The following is a 16,334-nucleotide window of genomic DNA, read 5'->3' as shown; positions in this document are numbered from 1 at the left end:
GAAGGCAGAGTGATGGGGATGTGATGAGAGACACAGCAGGATGAGGTTGAGTGTGGCTTTGCAATAACGTTTCGTGATCTACTGAGATCATTGAAAGGTTTGTGCCACTGCAGCCTGGTCCTCCTGACAACATCCCTGCTTGTGCCCTCCTCTGCAGTGTGCAACCAGTCTGTGTTGGTCTCCTGGGGAAGCCTCTTCCACCCATTGGAAGGGAAGAGAACCTCTCTGTGTGTTGTGACTTCCTCCAAAAGCATATGGGAGAGCCTGGGTGCAGCCTTGCACCTCAGTGCTTGTCAGTGTTTGCAGCACCTCAATGCTGTAGAGCACTGACACCACAACTGTCAAAATCCTTTTAAGGAAACCAGCTGTTAACACGTCATCAAATGACATCATCAGACCCGCTTCCTTTTAATTGGCAGAGCAGGCTTAACAAGCCCAATCAATGGACCACTTGGAGAGTGCAGACTGGAGCCAGCAGCTGGCTGGGACTGCAACATCGACCTCGGCTGCCCCGGACCTGCCTCGGTTGGCAAAATTGCGGCCTATATGTATTCAATAATTATAGCTTGGTCAAGCTGATGAAATTACTTCAGTGACTAAAAACAGTCTTTAGCCACGCTTACCTGATTCCCATGGGAAGGAGATAGAGGGAGAGAGAGAAAGAGAACACGGTGAAAGGAAAAGTAATGATTGCAGGAAAACAAAACAGAGCATCCATTATAGCTTTGTAATGGACATCAAAGTGACTAATCCATGCGACACATGCATACTCATAGGCACACATCACAGGTGTAAGTTAGAATTGAAAGCCTGGTCACATTCACATCTGCAACGGACTTTACACATGAAAGCGCTGTAACACAATCTAGCTGTATAATGCAAGGTGACTTAATGACATTCACAATGGACTGCAGCTTCGGCACATGTCTATCACTGTATATGTTCTCCTTCAGCTTGAACATTCCCACTATTTCTCTGATTGTACAAGAAGACGACGCCCAATACAAGGCAACAGACCCGTGGAGAAGGAAGAGGGGCTTGAACTTACAAGCTCTTGACTTCCTTTGAGGAGGCCACCCTGGTCAACCTAGTCTATAAGACCACCTAGGGGATAACGAGAAGTGAGGCCTCCCCCAAGCTTTGAGCTATACCATTCAATTTTAATGCCTTTTTCCTTTCTCATTCAGACGCACAACTGCACAAACAACATACACAGTTACTGCCTTGTAATGCAAACTCTGTTGAAAGGTATTTCTTGAAGATCGCATTGTGAAAGTCACTTTTCTGTCTCTGTAGGCCTAGAGCAGAAGTTTGCCTGCATTTCCACTGGGCCAGGACAAGAAAGCACTTCACCGCACCCTCTCCAAACTTTGCAAGCATCAGCACAGTCATATACATTCTAGAAGGTGCGGGCAATAACCTTGAGAGTGACGCTCCAGGTGCCTCACGGGACAGTGAGTAGTGGCTGCGGAGGGGGAAGCAGCTGGTCATTATCAAGGGCCATCTGTACTTTGAGAAATGTGGCAATGTGGTGACATTGGCAGCGTTAACTCTCACTGCCTCAAAAGGAGCTTCTCTCCTTTCCCTGGACTACATTTGCAAATTCAGCGACTTAACGTGCAGCTGGGAATAGCAGTCCCAGAACTACGGCTGGTTTGATGGTGCCAGATGATGCACATACCAGTTAACTGATTGCTTATCCACAGGAGACATGTGAGGCCAACATCATCGCAGGTAATTGAGGAGTGACAAGACTTCCAAACGACTGCTCCCAGCAGAAAACATGGATGATTTCATTTGGAACTAAAAGCACATGTAACCCCTTCACGGTTCTCTAGATATATGTGAGATGTGGTCTCTGTTGTAGACAGTATTCTATAGTCCAGTAAGGAGATCACTACTACAATGGCTTAATTCTAATTATCTTACTTTATAGTTTTAACGTCAGACAGTATAAGAAGATTACAGGTCAATGACCTAAATTAGGCATTTGCATACATTAGAATGAATCTAGACATAATAAACATACATTCTCCATTTATATGGATTCAAAGGAGAATCTGTCCCGGTGTCCAAATTCGAGTGCACTCTTTCGTTGGCGCGCTTAAGTTGGAGCTCATGGTATGTATAATGTCTGCAAGACTTACGACTCCGAACCCCTTCGTTGAATTCTCTTCACGATCACTGAATCCCACTTTGAGTTCTGGATGCAGAGCTACTAATCCGAAGGGCGGCGGCCGAGTTTGGAAGCCCGGGACGGGATGCGGCAGCCATTTGCCTCCTGAGCCCTCTTTTCAGAGCTCCTGCCCTCTTTTCTTCCAGTCGCTCCCGTTTCCCGCTCGAAAAACCCGACTCCGCCCCTTCCTCCTGGGGTTTCTGCCTGGAGACTGCGCAGCCTCACTGTCTGCAACAGTTGATACTGGTGCAGAATTATGGAAAGTCTGCTCTTAGTCACATTATGTCCTTAAAAGTTCTTGCCGTACCCTCACATGGGCAACTTTAACCCAGGGATTTATAACAATGATAATACAGTGTCTAAGTTAAAGATTGATAACCATACTTAGCGTACATAACATTTCCAGTGGGTATTACACACAGAGCACATTTTCTGCTCAGCAAGTCCTCACTTTATATCCCTGCCACAAGGGAAATAGAAGGCAATGGCTGGGATAAAGTGGAGAGACTTCTACTCTGCCTTTAAACATCCCATATCCGAGCTAGATGTGTCTGGCACTGACAATCAAAGGCTAAAGTGGAAAGCATTCTAGCATTAACATTTTATCCTTTGACGAACAGCAAATTTACAAAAAAAATGAACACTTTATATCTACAGTACACAATTGCTGAAAATGATATCTGTGTTAGAAATATGAGAATTGCATTATGTTTGGGGTTATTTTATATAATTTGCTTCTAAGGAGGGAGCAAACACAGTCTTTCTCAATTCTGTGTGCTGTTTTATTTACGATGCTTAATTCAAATGACTGCATATTATAAAAAGAATATAGAGGCATTGAAGAGGGTGAGGAGAAGGTTTACAAGGATGATACCAGAAATTCGAGGAAATATCAGGAAAGGATGAACAGGCTGGGTCTCATTTCTCTTGAAAAGCGAAGGCTGAGGGGTGACCTAATAGAGGTCTTTAAAATTTTGAAAGGATTTAATAGAGCGATACAGAGAGAATGTTTCCACTTGTGGCGAAGAGCATAACTAGACGCCATCAATATAAGATAATCACCAAGAAATCCAATAGGGAATTCAGAAGAAACTTATTTACCCAAAGAGTGGTGAGAATGTGGAAGCGGGAGTGGTTGAAGCGAATAGTATAGATGCATTTAAGGGGCAGTTACATCAGCATATGAGGGAGAAGGGAATAGAGGGTTATGCTGATAGAGTTAGATGAGGACAGACGGGAGGAGACCCAAGTGCAGCATAAACACCAGCATGGACTGGTTGGGCCGAATGGTCTGTTTCTGTGCTGTATATCCTACGTAATCCTATGCATAATTGAGGTTGAATTACGAGTAAGCTATAGGAATATAGGAATTGCTAAATGCAAAAAGGCCATCTAGTTTGCCTTCTGCCATCCTGGTAGTCGCATGATACAATGATAATGGAGTTGTGGACTAATCATGGCAATTAATCAATTTGTTGTATCCGTGTGTTAATGGAGACACGGAATGCAGGAGTTGGTTTAACAGGTGTTTACTGAACAAAGTCTGGAGGTGAACTAAAAGATACAAGACACTATGCAGGCTTATATAGCCCGAGTGGTCACTACCGGTATTACAGTACACAGGGGCTCTTAAAGGTACATACACTACAATTCCTCCCCTTTTAGATAATTAGTACATAACATTTTAAGTAAACATTAATTAACATGTTTACAAGAACAATAATCTACACATTTGCTGCAGTTAATCAATTATAAGTCAGCCTCTCTGGAGGCTTCCTGACTCGGTCCGGATAACGCCTCGGTGGTGTAGTAGTTTTCAGTGGTGTAGTAGGTTCTTTTGGCAAGGTCGATTCGGCTTGAATGCCAGTGTCGGGTTCATCTGGTTCCAGTATCACCGGATCGGAGGTAGATACTATGGGTAGCTCTGCTTCATCATTAGGTATAGAGTTGTGGTATAGGTTGTCCCTTTTCGGATGACTCTATGATCTGGTCAGCATGGCGCCTTATTATGCTTTCTCCAATGTCCACGGTATACATCAACGGTCCTAGTCGTGTGCAAATAGTTCCAGGCTGCTATTTCTCGGTACGGTAGTCCCGGGCCAAAACATGTTGACCTATCTGGAAGGTTCTAGTTGGCCTTTCATTCATGCCTTGAAATTGCCGGTTCTCTATGTCCCTTCTGATGTTTGGCTTGATCAAATCCAGCCGGCATCTTAGTCTTCTATTGAAAAACATCATGGCGGGAGTTTGGTTTGTAACCACATGTGTTGCATTCCTGTACGCAAACAAGAAGATATCTACCTTATGTTGTAGATTTATGTCTTCATTACCCATGGCCTTGATGGCCTTCTTGAAGGTCTGGACAAACCTTTCAGCTAATCCATTGGTGGCGGGATGGTATGGGGCGGACGTGTAGTGCTTAACCCCATTGTTTTTTTAAGAACTTCCTGAATTCTTCGGACACAAATTGCGGTCCATTATCAGAACAGATCTGTTCAGGCAGCCCATTCCTGGCAAATATGGTCCTTAATACTGTGATGGGTTTTTTCCGTGGTGGTGGAGGACATCTTTATTACCTACGGCCACTTGGAGTGTGCATCAACCGCGATTAAGAACATTGAGTCCATAAATGGACCAGCAAAGTCGATGTGTACCCTTTGCCATGGAGATGAGGGCCACTCCCATGGATGTAGAGGGGCTTGTGGTGGGGCGTTTTGGACCTTCTGGCATCCTAGACAGCTCTTGGTCATTTCTTCGATGTCTCCATCGATACCTGGCCACCATACAAACGCTTTGGCTAGGTTCTTCATTTTCACTCCACCCAGATGCCCCTCGTGAAGCTCCTTTAGCACTTTATCCTGGAGTTTGGGTGGAATCACCACTCTGGATCCACACATCAAGGTTCCTCGGCACACTGACAGCTGTTCTCTTCTTTGCGAGAATGCTGGCAACAGTGGTTCGCCATGTGCTGGCCATCCCTTCACCGTTAAATTGTAGACTCGTGAGAGAGTCGGGTCATTTCTCGTTTCCTTTTCAATGGTAGACTTGTTACTGGTAGACATTCCACTATGGTTGAGTGGAACATCTCCACTGGGTCCAATGTAGGTGCCTCTTCTACCGTTGGCAACGGTAGGCGCGATAACCGTCAGCATTCCCATGCTGTTTTGATCCTTTGTATTCTATGTCATATTGGTGTGCCCCTAGGAAAAGGGACCACCTCTGTAGCCTTTGCGCTGTCATAATGGGAACGCCCTTTTTAGGGTTGAATATGGAGACGAGTGGTTGATGGTCAGTCAACAAGGTAAATTTTTGTCCGTGTAGGTAATGGTTGAATTTCTTCACTCCCCATACCAGGCTGAGTGCTTCCCTGTCGATCTGGGCATAGTTACGCTCAGCTGAGTTCAATGAGCGTGATGCAAAAGCTATCGGCCGCTCCGAGCCATCAGGAAATCTATGCGATAATACCGCTCCTACGCCGTAAGTGGATGCATCACACGCCAGTCTGATTGGCAGTGATGGGTTGTAATGAGCCAACACTTCCTTGGACGTGATCAAGCCGTTGCATTTATGGAAGGCACGTTTACAGTCTTTGCTCCATTTCTAAATTACTCACGTTTGTAGCAGTGCGTTAAGAGGGTGCAGAACAGTTGACAAGTTCGGTAAAAATTTATGATAGTAATTTATCAATCCCAGGAACGACCTTAATTGTGAGACATTTTCAGGTGCTGGGGCTTTTATGACCGCTTCCATTTTTTCAGGTGACTTATGCAACCCTTCTTCGTTAATTATATGGTCACAATATGATATTTGTTTCTGGAAAAATTCGCACTTGGGGCGATTTGCTCATAGGCCCCGTTCTCTCAGCCTAGTGAGCACCTGCTCCAAATGGCAAGGTGCTCGTTGTCGTTTTCTCCTGTTACAAGGATGTCGTCTAGGTAGCATTCCGGAATCCCTTGCAGGACTTGCTCCATAGCTCTTTGCCAGATAGCTGGAGCTGATGCTACTCTGAAAACCAGTCGATTGTACTGGTACAGGCCTTTGTGTGTGTTTATCGTGAGATACTTTTTAGAGGCCTCCTCAACCTCCATCTATAGATATGCCTGTGCCAAGTCAATTTTGGTGAAACGTTTCCCTCCGGATAGTGAGGTGAAAATATCTTCTATCCTCGGAAGAGGATACTGTACCATGTGAAGGACCGGGTTTACAGTCACCTTGAAGTCCCCACAGATGCGAATTTTTCTCTGTTCTTTAGATTTATCATTATTCAACGTTTTCTTCATGACCGGGACGATGGGTGTTGCCCACTCGCTCCAATCTACCTTGGATAACACGCCTGCCTTTTCCAAATTCTCCAGCTCTGCCTCGACTGCTGGACGAATTGCGTATGGCACCGGCCTTGCCTTAAAAACTTGGGAATTGCCGCATCTTCCACTTTTATTGAGGGAGGTGACGCCTTTCAAGGTTCCTAGTTCCTGTTGAAACACTTCTTTGGCGTTGGCCAAGATGTCTTTTAACCGTTCAGGTATGACGTCATCATCATTTTTTTTCTTACTGGTCACCGTCAGTGCCTGAATGGAGTGCCAGTCTAAACGTATCTTCCTGATCCATTCACGTCCCAACAGCGGTGGACCACCATCTTGCAGAACGTATAAATACAACTTCTGTATTTCCTTGCCGTTGTATACAACAGGCACCCTTATTTTCCCTCTGGGGTTATACTTTCTGCCCCGTATATGTCTTCAAGATAATGGATGTGTCTTTCAAAGGTATATGTGGAAATAGCCGCTCGTAATCCCGTCGACTTATGACGGTCAGAGCTGATCCTGTATCTAGCTTCATTTTAACTGGGGACCCCGCCATTGTGAGGGTAACCCAAATGGTCTGGTAATCTTCTTTGGCAATTACATTATGTAATTTGAGACAGCTTAGTCTCTTGTTTCCGGAGTCGCTATCGCTCTTCTGGTCTTCGGAGCTACTGTCCGTCATCATTTGTACCTTTCTGTACTTTTCCTTATTGATTTTTTTTCTGTCAGTGGATTTTTTGTTTCCAGATTGGCATACACGTGCAATGTGTCCTATCTTTCTGCATTGCCTGCATGCTTTGTCCTTGAACTAGCAGTCCCTCTGGTCATGGGTGGATCTGCCGCAGCAATAACATCTCTCGAAACTCCGTGTCATTTCATGGGTGCCGAAATCCTGTGGCTTTTGCTGTATCTCTGCAGCTCCTCTTGCTGCTGCTTCGTATGATACAGCCACACTGAAAGCCTTGTCCAGTGTCAAATCTTTCTCAGAAAGTAACCTTTTCTGTGTTCCTTCACTTAGGAGACCGCAGACGAATTTGTCTCATAGAGAATCTGCCAGTCCTGTCCCGAATTGGCAGTGCTTTGACAGCTTTCTTAATTCGGTGAGGTAATTAGTGTTACTTTCATTCTTGTGCTGATTCCTCCTGAAGAATTTGAATCGTTCCGCTATCAGCAGCGGTGTTGGGTTTAAGTGCTCCTGTAGGGTATCAACAATCTCCTTAAAATTCTTGTCCATCGGTTTGGCTGGAGTGATTAAGTTTCGTAACAGCCCGTATGTCCTTGCGCCCATCAGATTTAGAAGTACCGATGCCTTTTCATCATCCTCTACTTTCATTCGCTGTGCAATATACCTCCACTCTTTCCACATATGTGGTCCAATCCTCTATATCACTATCGAAAGCAATAATATTGCCAGTCTTAGGCATCCTGAAAATCAAAAATGGCACCTCCCGCGCTTTCCTTTCTTCCCTGCCGAGAAAAAATGGTGCCTCCCGCACTTTCCTGCCGCTGCCGCTGCTGACAACGCTGTTCTCCGCGGTTTTTATTTACACAGATATTTTTAATAGTTGGAGACTCGTTCCCGCCGGACTCTCTGGGACTTTTCCCTCCCTCTGCTTGGTCCGAACGCCGACCTGCTTTGCAGCGCCGGCCGTCTCCCGAGTGCTCCACCCTCCGTCTCTGTTTGCCTCCGCCTTCCAACTCGCTGCTCGGCCCCCACTGCAGATCCACCCGATCGAGCCCCAGCCCACTGCCCAGGAAGGATTAGTGCAGTACCTGCCACCAGCCCGGCTAGCTGGTGAAACCACAGTTTTTTTTTTTTTTTTTTTTTTTTTTTTTCGACCTTCGTCTGAGGAATCGATCTCCTTGAGGTGCTGCCGAATTGCAGGTAAGTCCATTTCCAATTCGTCGCCACTGTTGTATCCGTGTGTTAATGGAGACACAGAATGCAGGAGTTGGTATAACAGGTGTTTACTGAACAAAGTCTGGAGGTGAACTAAAAGATACAAGACACTGTACAGGCTTATATAGCCCGAGTGGTCACTACCGGTATTACAGTACACAGGGGCTCTTAAAGGTACATACACTACACAATTGACCTACAAGAGACCCAGAAATGCCACAAGGAAAACGCCTGTGGTGGTGAACTTGGGGAACCACAGGTCCAATGTCACCTGCTCCCAAACATGCTACACTTACCACATGTCATGTCTTAAATTACTCATCCACTGTATCCCAAAATGTTATTTTCCGTGTATAAGGGAACATATTTTATCAAACAGCGGTATAATGGGGGGTTTCTATATCACAATATATATGCTGTAAACCAATGTAAAAGTTAGCACAGGGTGTCATAATTCTGTTTGTGTTTTAAATAATATTTATGAAATGCTGGTAATGGTGCCAGTTTGAAGGATGTCAGGGGAAGTTCCCTCACTTTTGCCCATCAGTCTGACAGTGTGGTTATAAAGAGAATAAACAAGCAGGAGACTGTCAAATTTGGTGCTCAAGAATTTGAGATTTTTTTCAAAACTGTACAGATTAGTTACCCTGCTGTCATTTTTAGATGCCCTTCATCATCTAGCAGACATAATTGCATCAGGCCATGTTGTACACATTTTGAAGGCCCTTCTAACATCTTTGATGATGTTATCAGCCACAACAGAGCTGATTCTGTCATCAATTGACTGTGAGATAATAAGTGAAAGACAGAAAAGGAAAGGCAGTATGAATAGGAAGAAAACAAGCGAGTTTTCAGCAATCTGTTTATGTCCCCATATCACGGGTTATGCAAATCAAGCACCTCTGTGGCTCATACTTTGGGTCTAAACTCTGAAATGCAACTGTGACCATTCTCAGTTCTTGTTCATTTTAGCTTAGACCTTCTTGGCAAAAGAAACACTGTAACTTTGTGGTCCTAAAGCTATAATTCCCCTTGTAGCTTAGTAACTTGTTTAACAATAATTGATAGCAAGTTTATTAACTGTTGTAAAAAATGTTACCCATTTTGGTAGTTAAATGGCTCCACTTTTCATGAAATATTACACAAACTAGTGTTATATTCACTAGAATTTAGAAGGTTAAGGGGTGATTTGATTGAAGCTTTCAATATATTAAGGGGAACAGACTGGGGGTCATAGTCTAAAAATTAGAGCTAGGGCTTTCGGGAGTGAAGTTAGGAAACACTTCAGGATGCAAAGTGTGGTAGAAGTTTGGAACTCTCTTCCACAAATGACAATTGATGCTAGATCAATTGTCAATTTAAAATCTGAGTTTGATAGATTTTTGTTCACCAAAGATATTAAGGGCGCTAGGTCACAGAGCAGCCATGATCTCATTGAATGGCAGAACAGGCTCGAGGGGCTCAATGGCCTACTCCTGTTCCTATATGTTTGGCACACACATCTACAATCATGTGATGTAAAGGCATACATCTTTTTTCAAGACACATCATCATATCATTTGCAGGTGAGTTTGTCCTGACAGGAGTCATCCACGCCTCTTCTGTTTGCAAATATTTTTCCATGACAACAATGTCCTTTTAAAAAGTCCAATGTGGTCTCAGGCTAAATCAGATTCCTTTTCTATAATGGTCCAAACTTTCCTTCAATGTAAGTTTCAGGCATTGCCTGTTTCCACAGTCTGCTTGAAGGGCGGGGCCACCACCTGGATTCTGAATTGATCTGAACAAGTTGAATTTGAATAAATCCACAGTAGATCTGAATTAGCCCAGTGATTTCAATTCAGAAGTGACTTTGGGCTAATACTTGATATACAGCATACTAGCTGGCGTGCCCGGCAGTGCCGAGGGTTTTTTGAGGGCATGTTGTTATGAAAAAAGTAGAAATAATTTTTATCTATACATATCAATGAGTCTGTCCGTCTGTCTGTGTGGGGGAAGGAGAGAGAGAGAGTGGGAAGGAGAGAGAGAGGGGGAAGGAGAGAGAGAGAGAGAGAGAGGGGGGAAGGAGAGAGAGAGAGAGGGGGGAAGGAGAGAGAGAGAGGGGGAAGGAGAGAGAGAGAGAGAGGGGAAGGAGAGAGAGAGATAGAGAGGGGAAGGAGAGAGAGAGATAGAGAGAAGGAAAGAGAGAGAGAGAGAGGGAAAGAGAGAGTGGGAAGGAGAGAGAGAGGGAAGGAGAGAGAGAGAGGGAAGGAGAGAGAGAGAGAGAGGGAAGGAGAGAGAGAGCGGGAAGGAGAGAGAGAGAGAGGGAAGGAGAGAGAGGGAGAGAGAGGGAAGGAGAGAGAGAGAGAGAAAGAGAGAGAGAGAGAGAGAGGGGGGAAGGAGAGAGAGAATGAGAGAGGGGGAAGGAGAGAGAGAGAGGGGGAAGGAGAGAGAGAGAGAGAGTGGGAAGGAGAGAGAGAGAGAGAGAGTGGGAAGGAGAGAGAGAGAGTGGGAAGGAGAGAGAGAGAGTGGGAAGGAGAGAGAGAGAGTGGGAAGGAGAGAGAGAGAGAAGGAGAGGGAAGGGGAGGGAGAGAGAGGGGGAAGGAGAGAGAGAGAGGGAAGGAGAGAGAGAGAGAGCGAGAGAGGGAAGGAGAGAGAGAGAGAGAGAGGGGGGAAGGAGAGAGAGAGAGAGGGGGAAGGAGAGAGAGAGAGAGAGAGTGGGAAGGAGAGAGAGAGTGTGGAGGAAGGAGTGAGAGGAGAGAGTGGGAAGGAGAGGGAGGGAGGGAGAGGAGGGGGAAGGGGAGGAGAGAGAGGGGGAAGAGAGAGAGAGAGAGTGGGAAGGAGAGATGAGAGTGGGAAGGAGAGAGTGAGAGTGGAGGAGAGAGAGTGTGGGAAGGAGTGAGAGAGAGTGGGTGGAGTGAGGGGGAGGGAGAGTGGAGGGGTAGGAGAGAGAGGAGGAGGGTTGGGAGTGTGAGTGGGAGGGGAGAGAGAGAGGAGGAAGGAGAGAGAGAGAGTGAGAGGGGGAAGGTGTGAGAGAGAGAGAGGGGGGGAAGGTGTGAGAGAGAGAGGGGAGGTGAGAGTTGAGTGAGAGAGAGAGGGGATGGAGTGAGAGAGTGGGGGGAAGGTGAGAGTGAGTGAGGGAAGGTGAGAGAGAGAGAGTGAGAGAGTTGGGGAAGGATGAGGAGTGAGAGTGGGGGGAAGCAGTGAGAGAGTGAGAGGGGGGAAGGAGTGAGAGAGTGAGAGAGAGAGAGAGGGGGAAAGGAGAGAGAGAGAGGGGGGGAAGGAGGGAGAGAGAGAGGGGGGAAGGAGAGAGAGAGCCGCCGCTCCTCCGGTCGATGTGTTGCGGGCCGACCTCTGATGAGCGCCCGATCAGCTGAGCCGGAGCCCTCGCCGCTGCTCCCCTGCTCGCTGTCCCTCGGCCGCGTGGTTCTCTGTTTTCCCACGCAGCCGGCCAGAGAGAAGAAAAACAAAAGTGATGAAGAGAGACGTGACTAAGTGAACGATCTAATTTAAAGCAGCCTCTCCCCCGCTAAAAGTTGAGAGCCGGAGGGAGATTTTGCGGGTGAAGAAGGGCAGCCGCCATTTAATTTCCACCCGGGGGAAGGGCTTGGAAAATTGAGCCCCGGCCGCGGTGGCCGTGCGCGGCCTAGCTCTTCAGGCCCGGCCGGGCTCTCGGGCCGCGACTCACCTCAGCTGTGCTCCGCTTTGGGAGAGAGAGAGAGGGGGGGGAAGGAGAGAAAGAGAGAGAGGGGAAAGTGAGAGAGAGAGAGCGAGAGGGGGGGAAGGACTTAGAGGCAGGCCGCGTGTGACTATGTGCCGCCTAGCGCTTAAGACCCTGCCGGGCTCTCGGGCCGAGACTCACCTCAGCCAAGCTTACGCTTTGGGAGAGAGAGAGAGGGGGGGGAAGGAGAGAGAGAGATAAATTCCTGAATCAATACTAATGAATCAACAATTTCCTCACCTCCATTACCATTTTTTTAGCTTCAGGCCCGGCCGGTCTTTAATGGCCGCCACTCACCTCAGCTCAGCTCCCGCTCGGCAGTTTGAAGGATTAGGCCCCGCCCACAAACACCATGAAACGCCCCCAATTGGTCAACCATCACATCACTCAAAGCTAATGAGCGGTAGGATTGGTCAACCGCTATTTTGTACGTTTTTTGAACGATTTTTAAAAGTAAATACGCCTATGACACTCCCCTGATTGGTCAAATACACCTATGACACTCCCTGATTGGTCAACTGCTAATTAGCGGATTTTGTACATTTTTTGAATGTTTTTTTAAAAGTAAATATGCCTAGGACACTCCCCTAATCATAAGCTTTCTTTTACTATAACATATGTGTAGGTACGCTCTATAACTTTTGAGTGATGCCCGGACAGACAGACACCACAATCCTTTTTATAAAGAAGACTAGCTGGGGGAGCCCGGCTTTGCCAGGGCTGTTTTGGGCCGGGCGGTTTAAATCAAGTCCCAGGCTTTGGGGCCTGTCTGTCTGTCCCTGTGTGAATCTGCTGCCGGGCAACATTTCTACCTTTTAATAGCTTCAAAGATGAAAGTGAAAGTACTTATAAAACGTTTCTGGTAAATGTTATGTTATTTTTAAAAGAGATACTAACTTTTTCGAAGCTGGATTAGCAGATTTTGAGCTGGAAGTAGTGAAGCAATGGGTGCCCGATGCCGGAGTTGAAAAGCATTAGTCCCGCCCACAGGCACAGCGATTGGCCAACCATCAGGTGACTGAACTGTAGGATTGGTCAATCGTGACGGCACAGGATTGGTTGACCTTGACGTCAGTCAATCAATGCTAATTAGCAGATAATGAGTTTAATTTTGAAGGTTTTTTGCATAACGCGCTGCGAACAATTTTCATCCGACCGAAAAGTAAATACACTTATGACGGTTCTGGAATTGTAAGCTTTCTTTCGATGTAACACACGTGTAGGTACGCTCTATAACTTTTGAGTTTATTCAATACAGACAGACAGACGAATGACAGACAGAAGAACCGCTTTATATATATAGATATACTAGCAAATCAAATCAACTTTTATTGTCATTGTTAGTGCACAAGTGCAGTACAATGAAATGTAGGCTTGTGGCTCCCGAGAGTGTACATTTGGATTAAGACATTTAAACATTCAACATACATTTGGCTTGTAGTATATTAACATAAATATAACCACAATAAAGTGCATTGGCAGATGTGCAGGCTTTAGAGTTTATTTGTGGAGTTCAGTAGGATGACGGCCCTGGAAAGAAGCTGTTCCTAAATCTGGTCGTACGTGGTGCGAATGCATCTGTAGCGTCTCCCAGATGGCAGGAGGGCGAACAGACTGTGGCTGGGGTGGGTAGGGTCTTTGATGATGGACTGTGACCTCCGTAGACAGCGTTTCTGGTATATGTGCTATGGTCGGTAGTCGGGTGCCGGTTTTTTGAGGGCATGTTATGAAAAAAGTAGAATTAATTTTTCTTATATATATAAATGAGTTTGTCTGTCTGTCTGTCTGTGTGGGAAGGAGAGAGAGGGAAAGAGACAGAGAGAGAGGGAAAGAGAGAGGGGGAAGGAGAGAGAGAGAAAGGGGGAAGGAGAGAGAGAGGGGAGAGAGAGAGAGCGGGAAGGAGAGAGAGAGAGAGAGACTGGGGGGGAGAAGAGTGAGACGGGGGGAGAGAGAGACTGGGGGAGAGGGGGGCTGGGGGGAAGAGAGAGTTGAGAGAGAGACTGGGGGGGAGAGAGAGACTGGGGGGAAGAGAGAGAGAGAGAGACTGGGGGGAAGAGAGAGAGAGAGAGACTGGGGGGAAGGATATATATAAATGAGTTTGTCTGTCTGTCTGTCTGTGTGGGAAGTGAGAGAGAGAGAGAGGGAAAGAGAGGAGGGAGAAGGAAAGAGAGAGACGGAAGGAGAGAGAGAGGAAAGAGAGAGAGAGGGAAGGAGAGAGAGAGAGAGAGGGAAGGAGAGAGAGAGAGAGAGGGAAGGAGAGAGAGAGAGGGAAGGAGAGAGAGAGAAAAAAGAGTGAGAGAGAGGGGGAAGGAGAGAGAGAGAGAGAGCGAGGGAAGGAGAGAGAGCGAAGGAAGGAGAGAGAGCGAGAGAGGGGGAAGGAGAGAGAGAGAGAGAGAGGGAAGGAGAGAGAGAGAGAGAGAGGGAAGGAGAGAGAGAGAGAGCGGGAAGGAGAGAGAGACAGAGAGAGAGAGGGAAGGAGAGAGAGAGAGAGAGAGAGAGGGAAGGAGAGAGAGAGAGAGGGAAGGAGAGAGAGACAGAGAAGGAGAGAGAGGACAGAGAGAGAGAGGGAAGGAGAGAGAGAGTGAAGGAGAGAGAGACAGAGAGAGAGAGGGAAGGGGAGAGAGAGAGAGGGAAGGAGGGAGAGACAGAGAGGCCTTGCTGACCTGGAGCCCCCGTACGCCGCCGCTCACCTGCTCGCTTCCCTCTCCCCCGGGCTCTCGGGCCGCGCGGTTGATACCGCGTGGAAGGGGTAGGCCGTTTATCTTGAGCTCACCTGCTCGCTTCCCTCTCCCCCGGGATCTCGGGTGTTTGATGGGACAGTAGAGGGGAGCTTTACTCGGTATCTAACCCCGTGCTGTCGATGCCCTGGGAGTGTTTGATGCGGCAATGCAGAGGGAGCTTTACTCTGTATCTAACCCAGGTCCCGCCCACCAACTGCCATGAAACGGCCCCGTGACGCACCGTGCTTCCCCCATAGGATTGGTCAACCATCACGTCACTCAACGCTAATGAGCGGTAGGATTGGTCAACCGCTAATGAGCGGATTTTGTCCGTTTTTTTGAACGCTTTTTAAAGTAAATACACCTATGACACTCCCCTGATTGGGCAACATCTAATGAGGTTGGCAATTCACCTCACTGTTTCTCACAACAACAACAAAACTCCCCCTACCACTCTTACCAATCATCTGAGATGCCAATGTTTGTGTCAAGGGCTACCAGATTTGGAATTGAACAAATGTGGATGAAACTTCAAATGAAAGGGGGGGAAAAAAACACCTTGGGCTTGTTTCAGACACTACTTCAGATTTTTGAAGGAGAAAGCCATTAAAAAAGTGCATTATTATTGCTGGAGAAGAAAAGTGAGAGTTAATTCCAAAAATAAAAATGCAAAGCGGAGAGGAGCTTCAATGAGCTTCAATGAGCTGCCACAGGAAAGATGGCAGCAATTTGCCAATGGCCGGCCATTGGGGTGGGGAAGGCGGGAAAAAGTAAGAGCGTGAGTGGGCGGCGCACGAGAAACAGGGAGCGAGAAACAAGCGATGCGCGCAAGAGTTTGAAATCAAACAAAACCGTTGGAGAAAGCACGTGATCCGCTTTCGCCCGCCCGCTCCCTCCCTCCCCGGGCTGGGACACTGAGAGCGGACCGAGTAGGGTGAACCCCATGGGTGGGGGTGGGGGCGGGGTGTCACGTGGTTCTCGGAGCCGGGTTTGCCAGACTCCCTCTGGCAGTTGCTGGGCTGGGACACTGAGAGCGGACCGAGTAGGGTGAACCCCCATGGGCGGGGTGGGGGTGTCACGTGGTTCTCGGCACTGGGACACTGAGAGTGGACCGAGGAGGGTGATACCCGGGTGGGAGTGTCACGTGGTTATCGGTGCTGGGACACTGAGCCGAGCCCCAGGACCGGGGCCGAGGGGGGGAAAGGCCGAGTCCCCGGCCCGCGGCCGCAAACGCAGCCGAGCCCCGGGACTGGGCCGAGGGGGGGAAAGGCCCGAGTCCCTGGCCCGCGGCCGCAAACAGAGCCGAGCCCCGGGACCAGGCCGAGGGGGGGGAAAGTCTGAGTCCCTGGCCCACGGCCGCAAACAGAGCCGAGCCCTGGGACCGGGCTGAGGGGGAAAAGCCCGAGTCCCCTGGCCCGCTGGCCGCAAACGGAGCCGAGGACCGGGCCGAGGGGGGGAAAGCCCGAGTCCCCGGCTGGGGCCTCCAGCTCCACAAGGTGGGGAGACCTTTCCTGGAAGGACAACTGAGTTCCTT

The sequence above is a fragment of the Somniosus microcephalus genome, chromosome 1 (assembly GCF_052327205.1).
Source record: "Somniosus microcephalus isolate GS21.2 chromosome 1, FLI_Smic_1.0, whole genome shotgun sequence".
Lineage (NCBI taxonomy): Eukaryota > Metazoa > Chordata > Chondrichthyes > Squaliformes > Somniosidae > Somniosus > Somniosus microcephalus.
Note: the sequence above shows the minus strand (reverse complement) of the source record.